Raw genomic sequence first — 23,581 nt, 5'->3', positions numbered from 1 at the left:
AATATTGTATAATGCAATGAGCCCCTGATGGTAAGCTGAGGTGAATGTTGTCCTTTCTCTTTGAACAGTGCCTTCTGTTTCACATCTAGCAATTAGAAGCTATGGAAATCAGTATTATTAAATAGTCTGAAAGTCAGCATGAAGGAATGAAGTGCAGAGGAGACTGAATGGCAATAAAAGCAAAGCAGGCAGAAATGCAACAGCAACAATAGCAAGGAACCTTGTATTCTGTATTGCATGATGACAAATACATCTTCTGTGCAAGCAATGATAATGTCTGAGGCTTGTCAGTGTTTGCCACTCATAGTCACATCTTTCCCTGAATGAGAATTCCTTTATTTAATGTTTAGGACTGGAAAGATTCTGGTTTTCTGCCTTCCTCAAAAGTTTCTGTTGCTGAGACAGTCCTTTGCTGTAATTTAGGAAGCTGCATTGACTGAATGAGTTTGGCCATGATTTCAAATACTGAAGTTATGATTTTATTGATATTAAAAATTTTACTTTGCATGTAGGGGTGATTTATGTAGTTGTGCATGTATAAGAAATAAAAATTATTTGGTTTGGAAACAGAAAACTGCAGTAACTCAATAAACAAATGTAATAGAAAATGTTTAGAGCATATTTAGGGGATGAACTATGCTTTGAATTTATGGCATTCTAACAAGAAAATGTTTTCTCTGAGGTGTGTTGGACATCAATTATACAAAAATAAATAAATCTAGGTCATCATCACTGTTGAAAATAATTGTGTACTAATTGCTGGCATACATGACTTAGCTTTCATATCCCAGCAACATTAATTGGAAACTGAAAATTTCTACCCATTGTGGGAACTTTAAAATGTGCATAGTACTTGTAACCTATAAGCAATTTCTTAAAAAGTATAAATTATAATTTGCCAGAACTACTGTAGAATTTATCTTAAATGCATTATAGAATTACCACACTGAGCAGAAATTGCTTATTTGACCTGGGCCAGCTTTTGCTACACTGAATCTGGACGATGGGACTATTGGAATTTGATGCAAAAAAAAGAACTAAGACAATGCAAATTTTAGTAATTTTTTGGGGTGGGTTGCCCCTTTAATTTACTTATTATTTCATTATTATAATAACTTCATGAATTTAGCTACTGATGTATATATGAGATCTGACTTTGGTGTCTTTAGTGGAGAGTTTATAATTTCTGCATTATTAAGTTTACTAAAGCTTAACATTGGTAAAACTGTATTCTACACTGAGTCTTGCTGCTATATTTTTCATTTTCTCTATACTCCTGGAAAGCCACTATTCATGGCTGCATTCAGTCCCTGTAAAAGTAACATGCAATTTGGAGAAAAACTTATCTTTTTCTGCCATCTACACAAACATCTATGTACCCTTCTTGACAAGTGCATACTCTTCCATCATTTGAATTCAGTGGGCAGATTGGTTATGTAGAATTTCTCAGTTTAAAAATGCTGCATTAAATCTGCTGCCAGATGTTTCATTTCTGCTTCATGCAGCAAGCAGTTAATATATAACTAACAACATTTAAGGTGGGCTGATAAAAAAGGAAGAAGATAGAAAGATTGGAAAACCTATTATCACTCTTTTCAATGATATTATATCAAGTTTTGACCTTTTTGGAGCTTTTACAACCTGAAATGTATGTGCAGGGTAGCAGAAAAAACACAGGATTGGGACATGCAGAACCTGTGCAGGCTTGAACTAAAAAATCCAAACTTTGTAATTGCTGAGAGCAAAGCCAGCTAAAATCTCTTTAGCTAAGCAAAGGTGGCAGAGAAGATCTGTGAGACCTTGGGGGGATGAAGAACAGGATTTAGGGTGTAGGAAGAAACTCAGGAAGATTGGATTGTGGTGGGATGAAAGAGTTATTAACATCACAGCCTCACCATATCTCACAGCAGAGCAGGGCAGTCACATTGGGCTGGTCTCTGTGAGCCTCCCTTTAGCTGACAGCAGACCTCCCTTCTGACCATTAACAACAGTTAATTAAGAGTTAGGATAGATGGTGGGATTTAATATGGCTGAGAAAACTGAATAACACCCCTGGCTCCTGTCTTCTCCAAAAGTTGAGAATACCGTGAGTTTAGATCAGCACTGGGGAATATTTTCCATTTGGGGTAGAAGTGAAATGTTTGGGATCATAAAGTTATTGGAATTTTCAGCTTTGAAACTTTGGATTTTCTTTTCACTAAAAAAATATGCAGAAGGGAATTGAAGGAGCTCTTCCAGGAATCATTTTAAGATTTCTTCTCTCTGGGAGATATAGCCAAAGAGGTAACCTGCACTGCTTGTACACCTGAAGGAAATAAAGGCAACTAGTGATGTGGGGTGAGGAAGCAGAGTTCCAGATTCTCTGCTGCTGACTGCAAGCAGCAGAAGTGTTCTAAGGAAACAGGCTAATTATCAAGGCAGTGATTTGTGTTTAATATATTTCACTGGCTTTTATTAGGAATGAAGAAGGCTACTAAGGAACACATTCCAGGATGAGTAACTTCTTAAAATTAGGTCAGCCAAGTTTACATTTCATGCTTTGACTGGTGCAGAAAACAACTAGTGTGATGCTCTCTTAGCAGAGACACAAACTCCTCATTCTAGGACATAAAGCCACATCAGGCTCTTTTTGGGGGCTTAGATAGAACTGTGACCACTATTTTGAAAGTGCATTCTTTTTTTTTAATATGTAAATAATCTTTTTCACAAAAGAATTTCCAGTTGAAGGCTTTAAAAAATACAACAGAGCAACAAAATATTATGGATTGCATATGGGATGAATATTCAGGGCTATTCAGGCTTCCAGTCACGCAATGAGGGGGATTCTTACATCTTACATGATCGTTTTTCAGTCTCTGATTCCCACTTTGCTTGTATTCACCTTTTATTTTGATTGAATTTTTGTTTCCAAACTATAATTTTGTTAGCATCCTGATGACTGTATTTAAATGTCATTGTCATCAAGGAAGCCAAGAAAAACTGATTGCCATTTATTCTTCTTTCCTGAAAATGTCTCTCAGTGCCTTGTCTTTTGTTTGTCATTATGTCAATCACATACTAATTTTACATCTTTAAGACTTTATTTATAAGTAGTCAGCAGCAGCAATCAAAGGTGTGAATAAGGTTTAGTATCTTTGTATTGACATGGGACTGGAAATACAAAATGAAGACCAAATGAAAATGACTGCAGCATGAGAGCTGCTCATTCAGTCAAATACCCCACAAGGACCAGCTGCCAACATGTTGTCACTTTTATTACATTAACACCAATTAAACTGCTCTTTTCTTACAACTCTGACTAAACTGATGAAGTCAAAAGACATTTAACTTTTGGCAATGAAAGGTCTGGGTTCAATTTATGTTGCTGAAATTTCTCTCTCTCTGTGAGCAGGCTACTAGTAAAAGGCAAAAATGGTATCTCTAAACTGAACATTCAGATACTTGGACTTCTTTAAAGAACTTATAGCAGAAGTCATGAACATACAAAGGAGACTTGGCTAATACATCTTACGTGGTTTTCTTAATGCTGTTGACAAACTACTGAAAATCAAAGAGTCTAAGTTCCTGCAATGCAAGAGATAAGGCCTTGCAAGGAAAAAAATAGGTTTGAGTAGTAGCAGAGCATCAAAATTTTCTGATGACACCCAAGGATTTATAATCTTAAAGGCTGGGTGAAGAGAGTCACAGAAGTACTTGTTGATAACAGGGAACAAAATAGAAGCTGAAGTTGATCCTGTCAAATTAAAACAAAGGGGATGAAGAAACTATCTAAATCCTGACTGCTCTGTGCTAGCCTCTAGGCTGATCTGTTTTGGTGCCTGGGAATAGGATTTGGGCCAAAAATAGGCTACAAAAGCATTACTTCACTGCTTCTCAGGGAAGCCTGGGGAAAAGCAGACAAAGGCTAGTAGACTTAAAGTGAAAGTACGAAATGTTTTATAAATCAGTGTTTTTTCTAATTAGGATTTTTTTTTTTTTTTTAAACATACATTTCATATTGTTTAGTTCAAAAGTATTCTTTATGTCTGGAAAAGGAAGATAGAAACAAAGATAGCCCAGGACTTCATCCTGGAGAGAAATGACAGAAGGCCAGAGATGTGTAAGCACTATGAGGAGGATGATCTGAGAACAACAGTTCAGGAGTTTCTCACTAGAGGAGTTAGGGAGCATTGAATGAGCTTTATAGGTGAGATAAAAATTCACCAAGTGAGCAATAACTCTGAGAAACTCCTTGCCATGGGATATAGCAGACATCATTTTATATCACAAATTTGATCAAGGTAATTTATGGAAAAAAATCCATCTTAGCACTTAAATTCAAAGAAAGCAGTATGATTCCAGAAAGTTTTCAGGTTACCAAAGACTGGCAGGCAGTTCTGGGAGTGTAATGTACTTCTTGCTCCATCAGGGTCCTCCTCAGATTATCTGCAGTTTGTCCTAGAAAATCACATGTCCCTTGGGTCTTACCTGGTATATTTGTAAGTAAAGGTCATGAGCAATATGGTTTGTTTTTGTGGAGTTTTTTTGTTTCTTTTTTTTTTTTGTTTTGTTTTTTTTTTTTTTGTTTTTGTTTTTTGTTTGTTTTTTTTCTTAAAAATTTGCTTTTATTAGCTTTTATTGTATTTTTGATATAGCAGGACAACAATATATTTGCCAATTTGCCTTACTCTTACAACCAAAAGCATATGTATTTCTCTTGTCTGTCAACCAGAATGTACTTCACCAGATCCAGATGTCTCAGCAAAAGTGAACCATGAATTCTTTTTAGTAGCATTTATATCTACATAAAATAAGGTTTTCCTTTAAAAGGAAAAAAAAAAACAACAAAACCCAAAGGGAATAAGGCAATTGTTTTCCTGTTATTTTACAGATGTTTCCCAGAAAATTCTCTGAAAGTTCTCTGATCATTCATTCCTTTTGGGTCTGAGAAATATAATTTTGTTTTATTCTTAAGGATCTTGCAAAATGGGGAGAAACGAGTGGTAAGTTAATGTCATGAACCTGGTGTTCTGGCTCCTAAATTTCCTTTTCTGCTTCACTAGTCTGAAAAGCTCTTGATAGCAAAGGGAGGTCAAGGAGACTGTGGAACAGAAGGAAATGCTCTGTGAAGCCACACGAAACCTTTGCATAAAGAACGACCTCTTCGTTCTTCTGGAGATAGCTGGCATGAATAACCTGCACCAGAACTGTGACCTAGTGACTGAAAAAAGTACTGAGCTTGTTTGAAAGTGCAAACATCCCTAGTAATTCTTATCAAAACAGCTGGGTCTAGGCTAATTTTACTTCCCCCCACTCCTGCTCGTGCACTGTCATATGGAAGGGGAATAACAGATGACTGTGAATGAAGTGGTGGCTTGGACCTTTCTGTGAACTGGAAAAAATGGGAATACACGTAATTTTGGGTATATAACACTGATTATCCATGCACAAAGGAGCAGTAAATGAATAGCCTACCCTAATAATAACTCATAGGAGTGACTAGCTTTTCAGAGAGCATGTTTTTTATTCCACTGAGGAAAGCCAGAAAGCCTTTATGGCTGCAAAAAGAAAAAGGAGGGGAAAAGGGTTGTTCTGTTGAGCTTTTTTCTAGAATTATTGGGCTTTTTTGCCATCAGGTAGATCTAAAAGGAAAATTTTTAGTGTTTTAATTAGTGTAAAGTTAGTATTTCTGTAGAAAATCTATTTTAAGTCTGCTTATTGACACAGATTATGTAAAAATGAAGCATACTGAAGCAGTGGCAACACCATCTTATGTTCAAATAAGACTCTGTCAAATTAGTTGCTCTTCACACGGTCTGATAAGATTTTCTGGAATGTCCTGACTATGAGAGAGAAGATAAAAGGCAAAGGGAAAGAATTTCTGATCAATATCAACAAGCAGGGAGGTCAATTTAATAAGTATTCCATGTGATCTCTCAGTAAATACATAATCAAGTTCAAGGCTTGGAGTGAGATGATGTTAACTCCCACCAAAGTGTAACCTAGCCAATAAATCATTTGTGTAATTACTCTGCTTTGGCTGGGAAGCAGTGATTTTGTCTTCCAGAAGCTTACATATAATGGCCAGGCTTGTGGTGAGCATTGACAGTAAAACCTTCTCAATTTAATGCATACCTCCTATTGGAATGTGTTGTACTTCTTTTACTGCTCTTGAACAACCATAAAGCAGGATGTTTAAATCATTACAGTCAGTTCAAATGAATTACTGACAAACTACCACATTTCCATGTGACATGAAAACACATTCTTTAACAGAAAGTCTCTATACTAACATGCTTGGGATACATTTGTCAGATACCTTACACGAATACAATGCTTTAGAGTTTGTTTGGAATAAGAGTCCAGAGATGTGTTTCTGTGTTAAAACTAGATGGTGACAATTTAAAGGTTTATGTTGTCTGCTCATCAGTTCACAAACCCAAAAGTATATCTCCCATCTACCTCATTTTAGACTGGTCCCTTCTGCATTCCTTTGGTCTTCTACCTGCTTTTTCCTCCTGCTGCTGGCCTGCTGAAATATTTGACTTCTTGTTTCTGGGGATTATTGATTAGATTCGTTCTGATGATTTCCAGTCATCATAAAAAATCATGAACATGTACCTCAGTGACAGATTTGTTAAAACAGATTTTCAGTTGATTAAGAGATGTGTATCCAGATGTTCAGTCAATGAGTGACTTGAGAGCACTTATTTGCAGCTTAAAATTTCACCACATTAGTCTTTGTGTGTTACCTCATGAACATTACAAATGCACAGCTCATTAATGCTGATATGTTTTGCTCTAGAGCTCAATAATTTCAAGTCCACTTCAGTTCTGAAAAACCACAGCAAACTCCATGTTTTGTATGCAATTTATGAACCTGGTAAATGTTTGGGATTTTTTTCTGTCAAAGGTTCACCATCCAACTGGTTTCAGATACAAATTATTTAATAGAGGAAAATATGTCCCACCAAACTCTTGCACAATTCATATTACATACCCAAATGCCTCTATCCAGGATGAATTTTTTTTTTCTAATTGATGGATTTGAATGTTATTGTTAGTATTGATGAACATCCAGTGCAATTGCCTGAGGTGTTTCTAAAAAAACTCTCCCTACCTTATCCCTCAAAATGTGTGATCTGAATGAAAACTCATTTACAACATAAAAACAAATTCTCTATTTTAATGTAACTTTTTAAATTCTAAAATCAGAACTGAATTAAAATTTGAGAACTGAATTTTAACATTCTGGAAGTGCCTTAAAAATTTTTATTAAGTGTTTCAAAAAGTATAAAATATTCTCATAACCTTTTCACCCTGTTTTTTTGCACAGTAAATTTATTAACCTAATTTTTAGAATTTAAATCCTGGTGAAAGTAGAATGTAAAAAGACCTGGAAAAAATAAAAGTATCTGTAAAATATTGATTTTATAACTCTGTCTTTTGTGGGAAAATTAGACTATTTCTTTACTGATTCCTTGGAGTTATAGAAGTTCACCACCAAATAATGTATGTCATGTGTCATTCTGTCTAACAAATCAGTACCATTACTGATCATTATTTTGTAATAAATTATTTTTTTTTGATAGTTTGAAGAAGAAAAAGGTATCATAAGTCCAGTTTTAAGGGCGAGGAAATAATGACTTTTTGAGATACCTTTAAAAGGTTGAGCAGAGAGAAGGCATTAGGAGTGTGCACAGCAGTCAGTAGCAGAGGCAAGAGGGGGCAAGAGCCTTTGCTCAACACAACAAGTACTTAAAATGCTTTTCATGTTATTCTGTAGCCAAAACAATGCAGGGTAGCAGCATACCTGTTGTGCAAAGTGAGGTGCATTTAAACTCAAGAGAAGGATGCTGGAGGGGAAGAGTGCTTTCATGTTCATGTAAGACAGGAATTTTTTTACAGTGAGAAGAGCCTCTGGAACAACCTCCCCAGATGTAGTAGAGCCCCCTTTGCCAGAGATTTTCAGTGTACTACTGAGCAGGTACTGGATAATTTCATCTGGGCACCCTTTTCCCCACAAAGTTGATGAGGTAAACTTTCAAGGTCCTTTTCAACCTGGGCAGTTCTAAGGCTCTGTAGTTCTCCAGCACAACTTTTTCTCTGCTAAATGCAGAGGTAAAAGCAAATGTTAACTTGCTGGTACTAGTGAATATGTCAAAAGTGTGTGGGAAGTATTTTTGGAAAAGTCAAGGGATGTTATTTGCTGCTGTTGGTTGGATATATTTCTTCTGTATCTTTATCAAAGCCTGGTTAGATCCCCCAGATCTAGTCATGTAAATAGGCTGGAAAATGTAACACTAATTAGAATAATGTTCTTCTCAAACAACAATATTTAAATTAACTTATATAAGTAACACATGAACATAGCGGAAATATAGATTATCCTGGCTGAACTGGCTGCCAACTAAAGAAGAGTAATTAATCACATGTATGGTTTTAGCCCCTTGCAAATGGAAGTCAAAAGCTTAACTTCACATTTTATTTCACATTTATGATAGGTGGTGTGTGTACTTGACTCATTACCATCTGTCAGCTGATGCATAATAATCTGTTAAGAGATATGTCCACATGATTAAAAGTAATCATCATGGCTTAATGTACTGCTTTTTATCACTTTGGTGTCTGACTGTGAATGCCCCTAGTTTGCTATGGCTGTGTAATAAATATTATGCTGTGTAGATTAGAAAAATCTCACTGTAAAGTGATTGTCTAAAGATGTTATAAACTCTCCATTCTTGGTGGTCTTTTAGAAACAGGATGGATAAACATCTGTCAGGGATGATGTGAGATGAGCTGATCCTGCCTGTGGACAGGGAATGGGCTAGACCTCCTGAGACCCCTTCCAGTCCAAGGAATCTATGATTTTAGTTTAACTCCATGAAATGCCACAGAGGGATTTGTGCTAATGTAATTAAGTTGGCTTTTAAACAAGGTAACAGATGTTTACACATAAAGATGTAACCTTTCAACATCTAGAGTGTGCATTCTATTCCATTACTTCACTGTGCTTTTAATTAGAGAACTTTTCCCTAAATGTAACTTCAACATGTTTAAGTCCATGGTATGATTGTGTGTCATTCATGCAACTTTTACTCTGTTTATGATAAGCCTATTTGTAGTAGGGCTTTTTTATTTATTTGGAGTCATGTGCTGTTTTTCTCACTTTGTTTATGCTCTTTGGTCTTTTCTCTATAGGTTTAACAGCCTGTATTTTGGAATCAGAGGAGTTTTACTCTTCTGAATATTTTCCTCTTTTTCCCCTCCAGAAACTTTCCAGTTAACTTTGGTTTTGTTTTGTGTGGGGTTTTTTGTTTGGTAAGTTGTTTTTTGGTTGTTGTTGTTTTTGGTTTTGTTTGGTTTTCGTTTGGTTTGGTTTGGTTTTTTTTAAAGTGTGACTTCCCAAACTACTCCACTTGTAAGGCTGATTCATAATCAGTACTGACAAAGAAGAAATATATTTTCATGGGCAGCATTCTCCATGGTACATATCAGAAATTTTAAACTGTCTTCAGATGCATCTGAAGGATCTGGATGCAGAATGCTTGCAAATAATTAAAAGATTGAAATCATACTCTGCATCTCCTGTGAGTTTGTTGTAGATGAGAAGATATGTGCCCTGATTCTTACTTTTTCATTAGACCAAATGCATTGTGAGGCCTAGACTCTTGAATATGTTGGTCTGCTCTTCAAGGTCTCAGGTTATTTTGTTTGAGAGTTTTTGTTTGAATTAAAATTAAACTTCTGCAAATTGTAAGTGAAATTTCTTGAATGTTTTGGGCTTTGGGCTTTTTTTTTTCCTAAATTGCTGATTAAAGCAGTGTTTCTCACTTCTCAGAAGTTATTTAGATACAGAGGGAAGATCACTGAATCTAGAGAGGGCTAAGCTTGATTGAATTTCTGCCCCACCAAACATATGTCCATTTATATGGCCTTTAAAATATGAATGGTCATATAGCACCAGTAGCATTAGGTGGCTGGTCTTGACATAGAGGGAATTCTATGAACATTTAATGCAATTTTCCATAATCAACTCCAAAACACATTTAAGACTACAGATTATCTGGATTTTTGGATATTGGATTCATTCATAGCCTCAGGGGAAGCACGGAAGTAGATTTAGTATTAGCTCATGTTATTTGCTGACAAACACTGGCACTTGTTATCCAGTGGCCATCTACTAGGGCTATCCTTCCTGCTCTGTTTTGCTTATTCCTTATGTTGACTTCTGTATGTTTTCTTTGTTTGCTGCATTTTCAGTCTCAGAGGAGTCAGTGATATGTCTTTCTCATGTACCCAGTGTTAAACTAATGGTTAAATTTGTTTTCTATCAAATTGACAAGAATTGTTGCTTAAGGTTGTTTTGCTTTATTTTATTTTGTTTTGTTTTATTTTGTTCTGGTTTTGAGCACTTTCTGGTGCTTGCAGTTACTTGGGTCTCTGGTTCAGCTCATGGTCTCCCAGCCAGCCCATCCTCTTTTTCTGGTATGAGCATTCTGAAAACATCAGCCTAAGTGCTGCAGCTGTAATGATGCAGCTCTAGGCACCCTCTTGATCTCTAGACATTTTCACCAAAGTAATTGCCTGCTATTGTAGGAATCTTTCCCTTTCTGTGACATAATTGCTTTTCTTGAAGTTTCTTATTTTTGTATGTGAAAGGCTTTAAGCTTATTATAGCGTGGATGGGGTTTGTTTTTGGTGAAGCTGTGGGATGGTCTAAATTCTGCTGTATGGTTACATTCTGTGCTGGGGAAGCAGATTTGATAGCCCTGATCAGATTAGTGGGAGTCATGATCTCATTATTTTTATTTGTAGTGCTGTAGCACCTTCCCTAATGGCACTGCAAGAGAAACAAATGGTCCCAGTCATGAACTAAAGAATTATAAAACATAGAAATGAAAAGTTCATGTAATCCTGATTAAGTAGAACCAACTGTTCCCTAATTCCTCTGTGTTGTATGGTGCTAGGCAATAGAGTGTTTTCCAAACACTAACATTTTAAATAAGCTATAGTGTTAATTCAGTTTCAGTACTCTTTAATCTGTAAATATTTTGGCCGTTGATTCTTTTCTGTTGTCCTCTTTTGTGAGGGAATAAAGCAAAGACTGCTGTGATTAGGCTTTTTCTTGTGAAATTTTCTCTTTTGTCAACCTTTTACCCCGACTTCACAGATCTCTGAGCCCAAGCAGAACTCAACTTATTTAATGGCCAGCTGGAAACAGGGACATGCAAGAACTATATTTTGATAAAAGTTTTGATTTCACACTACTTCTACATCCCTGCTTATTTATTTATTTATCATAATCCTGCCCTGGCCATTCATTTCTGCCTCAGGCTTGACTGTTCTGTTGTGCTGGAATTGTTATTTAATCTCTTTCATTCCAAAGAGAATTCAGCTCATTAAAGCAGCAAGAAAGATTTTCAGCAGAGGATTACAGGCTCAGGATCTGTCTGGGGGTATATGTATACTGTGCATATGTGTGTGTCTGCTGTTGAGAAAGAGGGAAGAGGAAGTGACCAAAATAAGGAAGCCCCCTTATGTCTTCTCACACAGAAAGTGGTATGGTTTTGTGTTTGTTTTATTTCTTCAGTTACCACTTCTCAGAGTCTCTGTCTGTCTCTCTCAGGGAATGGCAAACCCAGTCTTAACACTCTGACTTTTGAAGTCAAAATTTTTTAAAATTTCACTCCAATTTCAGCCACTGGTTGAACCTTTTTAAGCTTCTAGTCATGGCATTAACAGTAATAAACAACTGGAAATGCTTTACAATCATAATGACTAACCAGGTCCATGTTTTCTACTTCTTTCCACAGAATCACCGAAAGAGATCTGGAAATGAGTAGTTTCAGACACTGCTGCTTGTCTCAGTGGTTTGTTAATTTTTTTTTTTTTTTTTTTAAAACTTAAAAGATTTCCTTTTTAGTGATTTTGCCTCCTCCCACTACATCCTTTTTTATTTTAGCCAGTTAGGTTAGTTGAAGGGAAGTAGGACATGGGAATAGATTAGTGTTTTCAATTAGCTGTAATTAAGTTTGCTATAGGAGTTTGTACTGGAACTAAGGTTGGAATAATTTCTCCTCCTACTTCTGCCATTGCTTCCATGCAAAAATGATATAGCTATAAAGCTGAGGATGTCAAGCATCCATCTTGCCTTGCATTTGCTTTCAACACCTACTGATGGGTCCTTTTGAAAATGCAAGTGGGCAGTGATGACTTTGTATGGAATTTGAATATCCCTGTACAGAGAGACATGGAAAATTCTGTTAGTTGAAGGAATAGACAAAGAATGCTGAGAAAATTTGATACAGGTCACTCTGCCATACTGAGACCAGTATATTGTTGTGCCTAAGCCTTGTAGACCTTGTAGACAGACCTGTGATATAGGTAGGCCCTGTGATGTCTCTAGGCAATCCTAATCCTGGTAATTGGTTAGACATGTATAACTCACGACTAGAGCCCTTGAGTAAGTCAATTCCCAGGACATGCTGTTGCAAATCCAAAGCAGGGAGCTGAGGTAATACACAAAACATCTAAAAAACATTTTACATCAATGACTGCAAAACTGGATATATGCACACACAGCAAATAAACATTTCTTTTAACTAGCATATGGAAAGAAACCTGAGTGGACTTTTTAAAAAAATTTATTGGCTTTTTAATTGTTACGGTTAATTTATGGGATCATCTTAAAGGAATATTTGTTTGAGAACAGTCCCCTTCTGAAGCAGAGATTCACAGAGCATAAATGTACTGCATGTGGGACACTGTCTTTGCTGCAAGTTTACCGCATAGGAAGGAAACATGAAAACAGCTGGTCTGCTGACAGCACTTAAAATTATTATTTTCATGGATTGTTTTCCATATGGTCTGTCTTGTTGAGTAGAAAATGGAAATCCCAAGAGAGTGCATTAACAGGCTCATAAGAAGAGGGTCTATCACTAGAGTGATAGACCTAAGGGAGGATCAAGGGCAGGGAGTTAGGAAGAGGTGCTGCAAGGAGACAGGAAAAGAAAAAAAATTACTGCAAAATCTCTGCAATGGCTCTGAGGAGAAACATGTGAGAAGGTCACAACAGTGAGGGCACCAGAGGGCAGCCCTAAGTGCTCAGTCTGTGCTATGAGAGTCCACCTGGGGCTCTTCCCTCTTTCCAGAGTGTATTGGTGTGCTGGGAGCCCTGGCTGGGCTGCCTGCCCACATTCTCACACTACTTCTGCATCCACATCACCCCATGGCAGCCCTTCCCCAGGTCCTTCCCCAGAGCTGCTCCTCGCCACTGGTTCTGCCTTTCCATGACAGATATGGACAGCACAGTGCCATCTGCCTTTGGAGCACAACCCCTATGAGGAGCAGCTGAGGGAGCTGTGCTGGAGAAAAGGAGGCTCAGGAGGACTTTATCACGACAACTGCCTGAAAGGAGGTGGTTGCAAGGCAGGGGGAGCCTCTACCTCCAGGTAACAAAAGACAGAATGAGATGAAATGGCCTCAACCAGCACCAAGGGAGGTTTGGATTTTAGGAAATCTAAATGAACGTCTTCACCAGAAGAATTCAAAGCATTGGAACAGACTGCCCAGGGAAATAGTGGACTTGCCATCCCTAGAAGTGTTCAGAACACGTGGATATGGCACTGGAGGGCATGTTTAGTGGTGAACATGGTGCTGGTGGTGCTGGTTGACAATTGGACCTGGTGATCATAGAGGTCTTTTCCAATCTTTATGGTCCAGAGCTGGGCAGTGGGCAAAAGGACCACCAGTGTGCTGTACCTTGGAAACTAGATCAAACTTACAGGGAATGGCTGCATATAGAGAAAAACACATACAGTGTGTGTGTCTCCTGGGTTGCCTTTGGGACTAGAAATTATCCCTTGTGTGATGAGTGAATGCAAACTTGTTCATTCAGTGATTGAAAAAGTGGCTTCAGTCAAACTAAAAACACTTTTAAGCAAAAATTAGCAGTCATTCAAATTTCTTCATGAAATGCTTCTGTGAGATCCAGTGAATTACTCGATTTCCTTGCAGCTTCTCTTTTTCTACTGTTGTTTGCAGACAGTTTCTTTCTGTTGTTTGCAGACACCCTTTTTCACTCAGCTCCAGTAAACAAGCATGGTGTTTGTTATCCTCCTTTGGAGCAGTCATTCACATCACTGGAGCAGATGTGAACCCTCTGGTTTGGATGCCAGGCCAGCTGGGTCCCATCAGCCTCTTCTACTCTGATGGACATGTATTATGGCTTGTGATTTAATAAAATGTTTTCTCAGTTATGCCTTGCAATTTCTAGAGAATCCATCCCAGAAAGACATGTATGCTGACCTGAAATAAAATATGACTCATGGCACCAGAGTTTGCTCTAAGCTGCTGGGACAAGAAAAGCTTTTGAAATGCTGCAATTAGCTATTTGCATTGAAGGTGGTCTTACTGAAATAAAACACTTAGTAGGTATCATCAGCCTGCATTGTAGAGTAACCATTGCTATATGTGGGTTGAGTAATTATTCCTGGAACTGGTTAGAAGGAAAAGACATAAGAGCCTTCCTGAATCTTTTGAGATGTTGAGAGAAATATATGCCTGAGGTATACTCAAACTTCGAAAAATCCAAACAAAGAAACACCAAAATCCAACAGTTGTGATTGTTCTCCTCATCCTGCAGTTAGAACTTGGGCTTATTTGGAATAAAAAACCTGGAAATTTTGGCATGCAATCTTGCCTTTAGTTTCATCCCACCCAAAATGAGACAATATATATGGGAATTATATATATATTCACAAAAATTTTTATCTGCAAATGACAGAAGATACTTCAGAATGACTCAAAAGGCAGATAGTATCCACTGACTAAAAGTAGAGTACTTGGTGCTTTAGGCAACTGTCTGAAATTAGAGAGGAAAAATCCAGACCTCGAGACTTCAAAAAGTATTTCAGAGAAAATCTTTCAATCACTGTTTTCTACCAGAAAAAAAAAATAAAATAAAAGAGTTGGTTAAAAATAACAACAACAATAATTAAAAAGTGATATATAAAGCTTTTAACCTATAACAATCCAATAAAGACTGCAATTTGGCCTTAAGTTATCTTCAATTTGAAGAGAGACTTGGAAACAAAGCCAAACCCACAGTTTCTGACATAGGCCTCTGGCTTCCAGACTCTGCTTCTTTGCTGCCATGTAAAGAAGGAAAACAAGCCTGCTCCTATGCAACTCATGTAAATGAAGGATTTCTGGTTTGTAGCTGGCCAGCAGATGCTGACTTTATTGAAACAAAATAGCACGTCTTTGTTTTTTGATTTCCATTTGCCACTTAAGAGGGTTCTCAGCTGAAAATAAGAAACTTTGTGCAGTTTGAGGAACCCTGACCCTCAATTCAATGGGTTGCATGTCTCTGAAACATCAATGCCAGGACTTTTCTGATTAGCCATCTGATGATAACTCTGGTTTTTTTGCTTGTTTGTTTGTTTGTTTGTTTATGTTGTCATATTTTGGGTGTTTGACTTTGTGATTTTTTCTGCAGTTCAAAGTGTGTTAATAAATTTCTTATCCATTGTCAGGCTATTTAAAACATTATTCTGGAATTATTGAATAGAAAAATGAACAATTGCTTGCTCACAAATTTTAACCAGAAGTCTCCCTGGTATAAAAGTATTTTAACCTTCTCAGTAGGAAGTTCTTTTTTAGTGTATTGATAAAAATATTTGCTTACCCTACATTATTTTTAGTAATAATTTCCAAAAATAGTGTTAGATAAATACTGCAATGTTGGAACTGGTTCAGGTTCAAGAACTTGATTTTAAGTTTAATTTTTAGGTATACTATTATACCATATAAGATATGTGATAACAATGTATGCAAAATTACAGTAGTTACTTACATTTTTACTATTAATTTATATCCATAGAATTTTGTGCATGAATAGGTGTGTATACATATATGCATTTTAAAATATTAATGTATTAATATAGATACTTTATATTAAGTTTTTCTCTGTGTGTGTATAGATATTTTGGGATTTTATTTTTACTTGGGCAATGTCAAGTGTCTAAATGTCTGTAGTTGGGTTCATTCAGCTGCTTTGCACTGATGGCTATTTTCTCTTCCTGTTTTCCTTTTCTGACCATCCCTGGCAGATATGTTTCAAAGAGGAAGATCACAGGTTCTCTTTCTCATCCTCCATGACTGGAAACTTCTGAATGCAGAGAGGCTCTCTGCAACTTGGAGTACCAGCCCATAAATGAACATTATTTGTATAGAAATTACAGGGTGTCCTTCAAAGGCAGACGATTCAGTAAATGAGAGCAAATAATTTCATCCTGGTTTGAGAAATCCTAAATTTGTGGTTAGTTTGTGCATAGCTGTCTGTTTGAGATAGCCTGAGGAGTTACTGCTTCTTTGTTTTTCTGCCCCCCTTGTCTCAGCTCTACCCTGTACAGTTCCCTTCAGTGCATGGTTGTGGATGAGATCACAGCTAGTTCTGCTTTTTTGTTTCCCTTTCTCTCTTGTCTGTGTTTACAATAAAGCGCCTGTATTGAAACTGCAATGAATATGCAGAGTGAAGGAGGAACTTCTTTTGGTGCAATTCTTTTTCTTGGAGAAGTTTTTCAGATAAAGTTGAGCAAGACCCTGAAGGATTTTTTTTTAAATTGTAGTTAAGAAAGATAGAAGGCTTCTAAATGTGTGTTGTCCTGGTTTCAGCTGGGATATAATTTACTCTCATTGGTTCAGTGCTGTGCTTTGGCTTCAGTAAGATAATAATGTTAACAACCCACTGATGTAGAGGACTCACATAGAAATGAGTAAGGCCTAGGGACCACAGGGAATGACTGCTGTTTCCCTACTGATGCAGTGAACAACTGGCTGCAAGGGTGGGGAGAGGCAGAAGGATGGAGGAAAGGCTTCCTTTTCTATAAATATTCTACAAATACCAGGGAATTTCATCGTCCAGCAAGGCTCCATCTTCTCAGAAGGCTTGTCTTGCAGACATGCTTCTCTTCCACTGTTGAAGGCTCCAGCTTACCCTTCCCCCAAAGCTTTATATAAATGTTTCTTTCTGTGGTGGCTGATATACATTGAGGCAAATATTAGGAAACCTGATCTGTCTTTAGTGCAATTTAGCAGTAGGAAATGAGGAGTTTCAGCATAACATAACCAAGCAATTATTTGTGGATGACAGGCAAGTGCTCCACAGACCACCATGGCTGGAACGTCCTGATTAATGCCTTTGCCAAAAGCAGTGCAGTCCATCCTAACTGCTCCTGTCACCCCAGGGTCTGAATGCCTACTCCAGCTCATCACAGTTATTACAGGCAGCTGAAGCAGAAATGGCTCTAGATAAAATTACCTGGCAATTTCCATTATAAAATGCTGTTTTCAATAACTTATAGCTTCTCCAAGGTTTGATTTGTTTCTAACTTTCCACAGTAAATGCTTTATTCTTGTGGGGGAGGGACAGGAAGGGGCAAGAGAGAAAAGAATGATTGTGGGTAAGGAGAATAAATGAACAGAATTAAAAATCTGAAGGGTCTTGTCTATTTTTCTCTTTCAGAAATATGTGCATTTTCTACCTGCCCATTTGGGAGCAAGGACATTAATATGTGTTTGTGGCACAGAAGGTGGTTCCTGTGGTTGCTCCTTTGTAAATATACCCATGATTATGCATTTGGAAACCTGTTTGCAGATGGCCAGACGTGGGATAGCTGGCACTAATTTTTCCAATAACAATGAGGAGTGTGCTCCTACTCTTGCCAGCACCAATATCCTCTCAGCAGAGCCAGGCTCTGAACCTGCCCCTTCCCAAGTGGCATGGGACACACTGACCATCATCACAGCCTGGGATCTAGGACTCTGGCTTTAAAAATACAAGCAGGAAAGAAAAAAATGGAGATCAGACTGTCAGTGTTGACTCAACAGGAAAGGAAGAAAATCTTGGCCTAAGGCCATGGGAAAACCCTCGTAATCATGTTAAGCAAAAGGCTCACTCCCAGGATCCCCCTGTTCAGTTATGTAAATTATTAATAGAAAGTTCTCTGTTCTCTTTGTTGCTATTGGTTACTTTTCACTGTAGAAATTATAATATTCTTAATCACTCTTTCCCCTTGGCTCTCTCCCTCAGATCCCGCCTTAACCCTGCCCTGCACCCAGGTGTAGAAATATCCCTGCTCTACCTGGACCCTGTTTTTTTCCAGTTCATTCCTAGTGCAGTGTACACCTTCCTGTTTATTGTTTTCACCTCATTAAGGTCTGTTTCTGAACAATCAGATCAAAGCTGTCTCTCTCCAGAGCCATTTCCCAGGGAAATCTCCAGTCAGACTGTCTGGGCTCGGACCGGGGGTTCCATCAGACTGTGGGGTTTCACCTTGGGCAGATGGCAGGAGGGCTGCTGGCACTCAGAAGGAAGAAGGAGGCACTGGGGCAGGATGAGAGAAGCAGGATGTTGGAAAAGAGACCAAAGAGAGCCTCGTGCTGAATGGTGCCTTTTTGGAGCTTCTTGTCCGGAGTTACCGCGCGCTTTGCACAGTTACACAGCTCGGAGCTGCAGGAGTGCTGATCGCTTCTGCCATTTATTTCCAGGACTGTCCACTGCTTGGAGGGTGAATTTGGGCTGTGCCGTGAAGGCAGCTGCTCCCTGCTGAATCTCTTCCTTCTTTGTGGCCAATAATGTTGAAGGACAGGGGATTGCTGAAGAAGAGAAGAAGAGGGTTTAGTGATTTTGTGACTTGATTTTGAGTTGGAACCTACACACCTATCTTACTATTTTTTTAATTTCTTCTTTTTTAATTTTTTAAAAACTTATTTAACTAATAACTTTTCACCATAAAGTATATACTCTGCTGATAAACTCCACAGAATTAAGACCTTATGAAACTTACTCTGCTTTCAGATCAGATTTTTGATAACACCATGCAAATAAACCATGAGATTATATTTTTAGATGTTTAAATATTTTGATCTGTTTTCATTAAGTATATTTTTTTTTCATTGAGAACAGTCCATCCTATGCACTAAATGGTCAGAGGCTCTCTGAGGGGTAATAAATGCATGATATTTGAATGAAACTTTGTCTTGGCATGTAGCAGAGAGAAGAAAAATGCAAGGTTTTCTATGCAAACTCATGTGGAAACTTCTTAGATTTTGAAAGTTTAACTGTGCTACCCTAGTACTGTATTCAATTAAAATTATTTTTGTTATTTAACCTAATATGAAAATTTCTTCTCTGGCTCTTTTCACACGTGTGGGCTCAAACATATATGTGTTTATGTAAAGTGTAGTTATTTAGTATGCATAGAGATGTGTGAGAGATGTATGCTGGGCCAGAACTCTCTCATTCCTTAGCTGCCCCACGAGACTTTAAAAATTATGGTTTCCTGTTTACTTGTTAATTCATCATTATAAAATCCAAATGCTGTTAGTATTCTCAGTGTTCCTGGTGAGTAGCTGGAGTTTTATACAAATCCTTTATTTTCATAAAAATAAAACAAGACTTCATTTATATAAATTTAAATTTTAAAATTTAAAATTTTAAAAACAATTCTCCCATATTCTGAATGGGGGCATTTTAGCAACACAGTGTTTAAGCTGTTCAGGTATTCCTATATTTTGGAATCCTGTTTAAGAGTAGACTCATGTGTCACTTAGGAGTCACCACTGGTTGATTCTGCAAGGTGACAGAATAGTGAGCTGTGCTGACCAAATAAGAAAAAAAGAGGGTTGCCTTGGCATGGTAAAGCTTAAAAATGATGTTATCCACCACCTGGTGCACTTTCCCAGCTGATTCTGAGTGCAGCTGTCAGATCTGCCAAGTCAGTTTTCTCCTGAGTTCACTGAGGATTTGAGACAATAATAATAATGAAATTATATGTAGGCATTTAGATTGTGTTCTCTTGGGATCTTCAGAAAAGTGCAGGTTTGGACGGTTTGACCTTGTTGTAATTCACACAGAGCTTGTTCTGGGAATTCCAGTTTTCTGCCATTGGAACACACACAACTCCTATCCTGGAGGAGCCTTTGGCCATTCCCAGACATTGTTTATGGCAAGAGTTCAGGAGGATGTGAGCCAACTCTCTAAGCTATTTGCACCATTTATCTCCCTGTCCCTCACCCGATCTTGACTTTTTCCATGGTTATGAGGAGGAAAGATTTTATAGACATCTTTAGAGCACAGTCTCTCCACTGATGTCACCAGCAAGCACAATCTTTTCAATACAATGTGATAACTGAGTCTTAATAGGGATTTCAAGTATGTGGTGGGTGACCTGCTTGGCATATTTCTGCTCTATCTCTTTGATTTCCTCTCTCTGTACTGTACTCAGACTGTAATGGTTATTCAGCATGTACATTGGAGTGGGTATTGATCCCTGCTCCACTCACTGAGTTTGGCTGGCTATCCCTCCTCTGAACCTCTCTTACCATTAAAAGGATTAAATTTGGCTGAGGTTTAGACACTCAACCGGTTATTTTGAGTTACAAAGACCTTGTCTTTTCCCAAAATCTTCCCATGTTATTCTTCAGAATTCTCTTTACCTTTGGGCAGCTGAAGACTTGCTGTTTTAACTGCATTTTGGGAAATTTTTAACTGTTTGGTCAGTGATAATGTCAGTGAGCACTTGACAATGTGGTTTTTCTCCACCTACAAAGCTTGTTCATTGTCATGAATCTTACCATTCCCTTTATCTTCAGGTTTTATGCCCCGAATTTAGTATCTAGAGATGTTACTGGGCAGCAAGGTATTGCTGTTCACTAAATGCTCTTCATGTATTTGTTGCAAGAGAAAGTTGGATCTCTGCTAATCCATTTGAATGCTTCTTTTGACAATAAACACACTGTGGAAGAATTTCAGGGATCCAGATGGAAATCCTCTTTTCTCCTTTGGTCAATGCCAAGTTCTCAGCTGCACATCATGTTCCTGTGTATGAGCTGAAAGATAAGAATTAACTTGGTAAAACTGAATTTCTCCTATTGTGGTACCTGAAGACCAATTATTGCTTCAGGTGGCAATGCAATCTACCATTTACAGAATGTGTATTCCTCTATTTGGCTGACACTGCTGCTTTTGTGGTGGTTGTCCAAATTGGATCAGGCATGAAGCATCTTGAAACATTCCTTCTTAGGAATCATGCCACAATTTGTACTAATGCTTTTCCTGTGGGCCAGTTGCCCATAGAGAGATAATGGATAAATTTGTAAAGTTTTGTTAATATTGTGATAAAATCCTTTAATGTCGGAAACATTACTCAAAGAACAACATCTTGAAAGATTTTAAGAAACTCTTCTATAGAATGTTTTAAATATATGCATAGATCAAAGACAGAAAATAACATGAAGTTAAGTAGTCTGATAAGGAGTACCAGGCTAATAACAGCATAGTAAATAAAATAATTAAAAGTAAATCCCTGAAACTGGGATTTTAAAAATACCCCAGAAAACAATAAGTCTCTAAATCAAAAAAAGAATATACCCTTTATACTTTTCTATGAAACTGAAATCCAGAGATTATGATGCTTAAACAGTGAGAATCCTTTTATATTGTGTACCAAAAGTTTATATTGAAAATACAAATATAAATAGTTTTTAGGTCAGAGCATATGCAGTAACCAGTCAGGTTTTGAGTCTGTTCCTCATCTTGGATCCCAGAACTAATAGTATATCAATTTAAATAGCTCTGCATCCTGTTTAACAGGACTATTTTTAAAGCAGTAGATGGATTTAAGTATGAAGACTGAACAAAGCTAAGTGATGGTTTATTTTTCTTAAGCCCCGGCACATGTTTTTAAAGTACATTTTGTCCATTTAATCAGCCAACTGTTACCATTACATATCTTCAGAGAACTCTTTTTTTCATTCCACTTTTCCAAAATGCAGTCTGTTTTCTCTTTTTTTTTTTTTTAACAAGATTGTGTAGGTTAATGATGTTAAACTCTTCTGGAAGAATAGGGAGTTTCTGATGCTTCAAAGTCTATCCGTGTGAAGTCAGTGGGTATTTTGTACAAGAGCATTCACTGACAACAGGAATGTTTATATTTCATTTTGCCAAGAGGCATGTCCTTAGCTATTTAAAACTGGAAAACAAACCTCAATCCCACAGTTTTAAGAGAATCTAAGGCCATTTAATTAGAAATTAAAAGGATGCCAGTGCTTCCTCTTGCTTGAGAATTTGGAGAAAACAAAGAGTACTAGTGGTTAGACTGAGCAACATTGGTAAAACCAAGTTGTAAGTTTTAAATAGATGGTGAATGTTTATATTTAGAAAACTTTCTCAAGGCATGTATTCTTAGGCCAACAAAGAACAAAAAAATCTCTCAAAAACGTAAATATATGTTTTTTTCCTTTTGTGCAAAGAAAATGAAGACTGGCTTATGCGAATACAGAAGATACTCTGCACATGCTAGTTTACTACGATTCTTATTTTTAAATAATAACTTCACAAATACATAAATACAGAATATTTTGTCTAAAAGAGTAAGTTTTGGGTCCTAATCAAGTCTATCTGTTCCATCTGCATATCTTAAATTCTGGGAGATTTTATTGTTGTTTTTGTTCTTAAATCAAAGTGCCTCTGTTTAGTACAGAAAACAATGAGGTTTCCTCTGAAGGTTTGTAAACTCTGAATTAATATGTAGCCAATAGAGTTTAGAAAATAGTCCCTCACCTTTTTGGATCTCTAAAGAGAAAACAGTTCCCCCTTGCCACCTTGTTTAATTTGAATCTGTGCTTCCAACAAACAGATGACAGAAAACATAAACTACAGAAAGAATTAGCAGGTAACTAGAAGAAGAAAGAAAGAGCTGAAGCAAGAGATGGCAAGATAAATCAGGTAAATAGGATTTTTTATTATTGTTGTATGAGGTAAAAAACTTTTTTTTACACCTGATTGAAAACCAAGGGTGAATTTAACAAACTGTGCATGTGTTTTGAGTGAATTAGCTTATTTTCTCTGTGTATTTTCACAGACAGCATTTTTCAATAATCTGTGCAAATCTACTGTAATGTTTACTCAGATTACCTGCAAGCATGTGACAGTAAAAAAAATTATGTAACCCAGGCTTGTAATAGAGTACTCTGTCTTATTACAAACTTCATAAAAAAATTGTGTATAAATAGACTTTACAAAACAATTGAAGTATCCACTCAACATAGTGTAGGTGGGACATGTTGCAGTGTTATCAGAGATTTACTCAAGCCTGTTTGAGCTGAAATATGCCAGTTTAAGCAGGCTCTGGGGCTACTTTTTCTCTGAGAGCAAGAACTTCTTCAGGGGGAAGAGAGAAGAGATTGTAGGAAATCACAGGCTTCTTTAAAGTGAAGCTTTTCTTAAATGTGAGCTAAGGTGTGAGCTGTGAAACAGTGACAGAAGGGTGATGGCTGCACAGTGATTGCTTCCTCTTATGAGGAGCAATTCCAGCCCATTACTGTATGTCTCTCATTATTATAATGAAAATATATATTAAGGGGTAATCAGAAACCAGATATTGCATGGCAAAAGATGACATATGAAAACACAAGCCTATTTAAATATTGAAAAGTTTTGAATAGATAGAACGTAGAGATTCTTGGACAGTGGAGAAGACATTTAGGAGAAGACAAGGACAGGAAATTCAGATCTTTATTTTACTCTAAACAG

The sequence above is a fragment of the Erithacus rubecula genome (genome assembly GCF_903797595.1).
Source record: "Erithacus rubecula genome assembly, chromosome: 2".
In the NCBI taxonomy this organism is placed as follows: Eukaryota; Metazoa; Chordata; class Aves; order Passeriformes; family Muscicapidae; genus Erithacus; species Erithacus rubecula.
Note: the sequence above shows the minus strand (reverse complement) of the source record.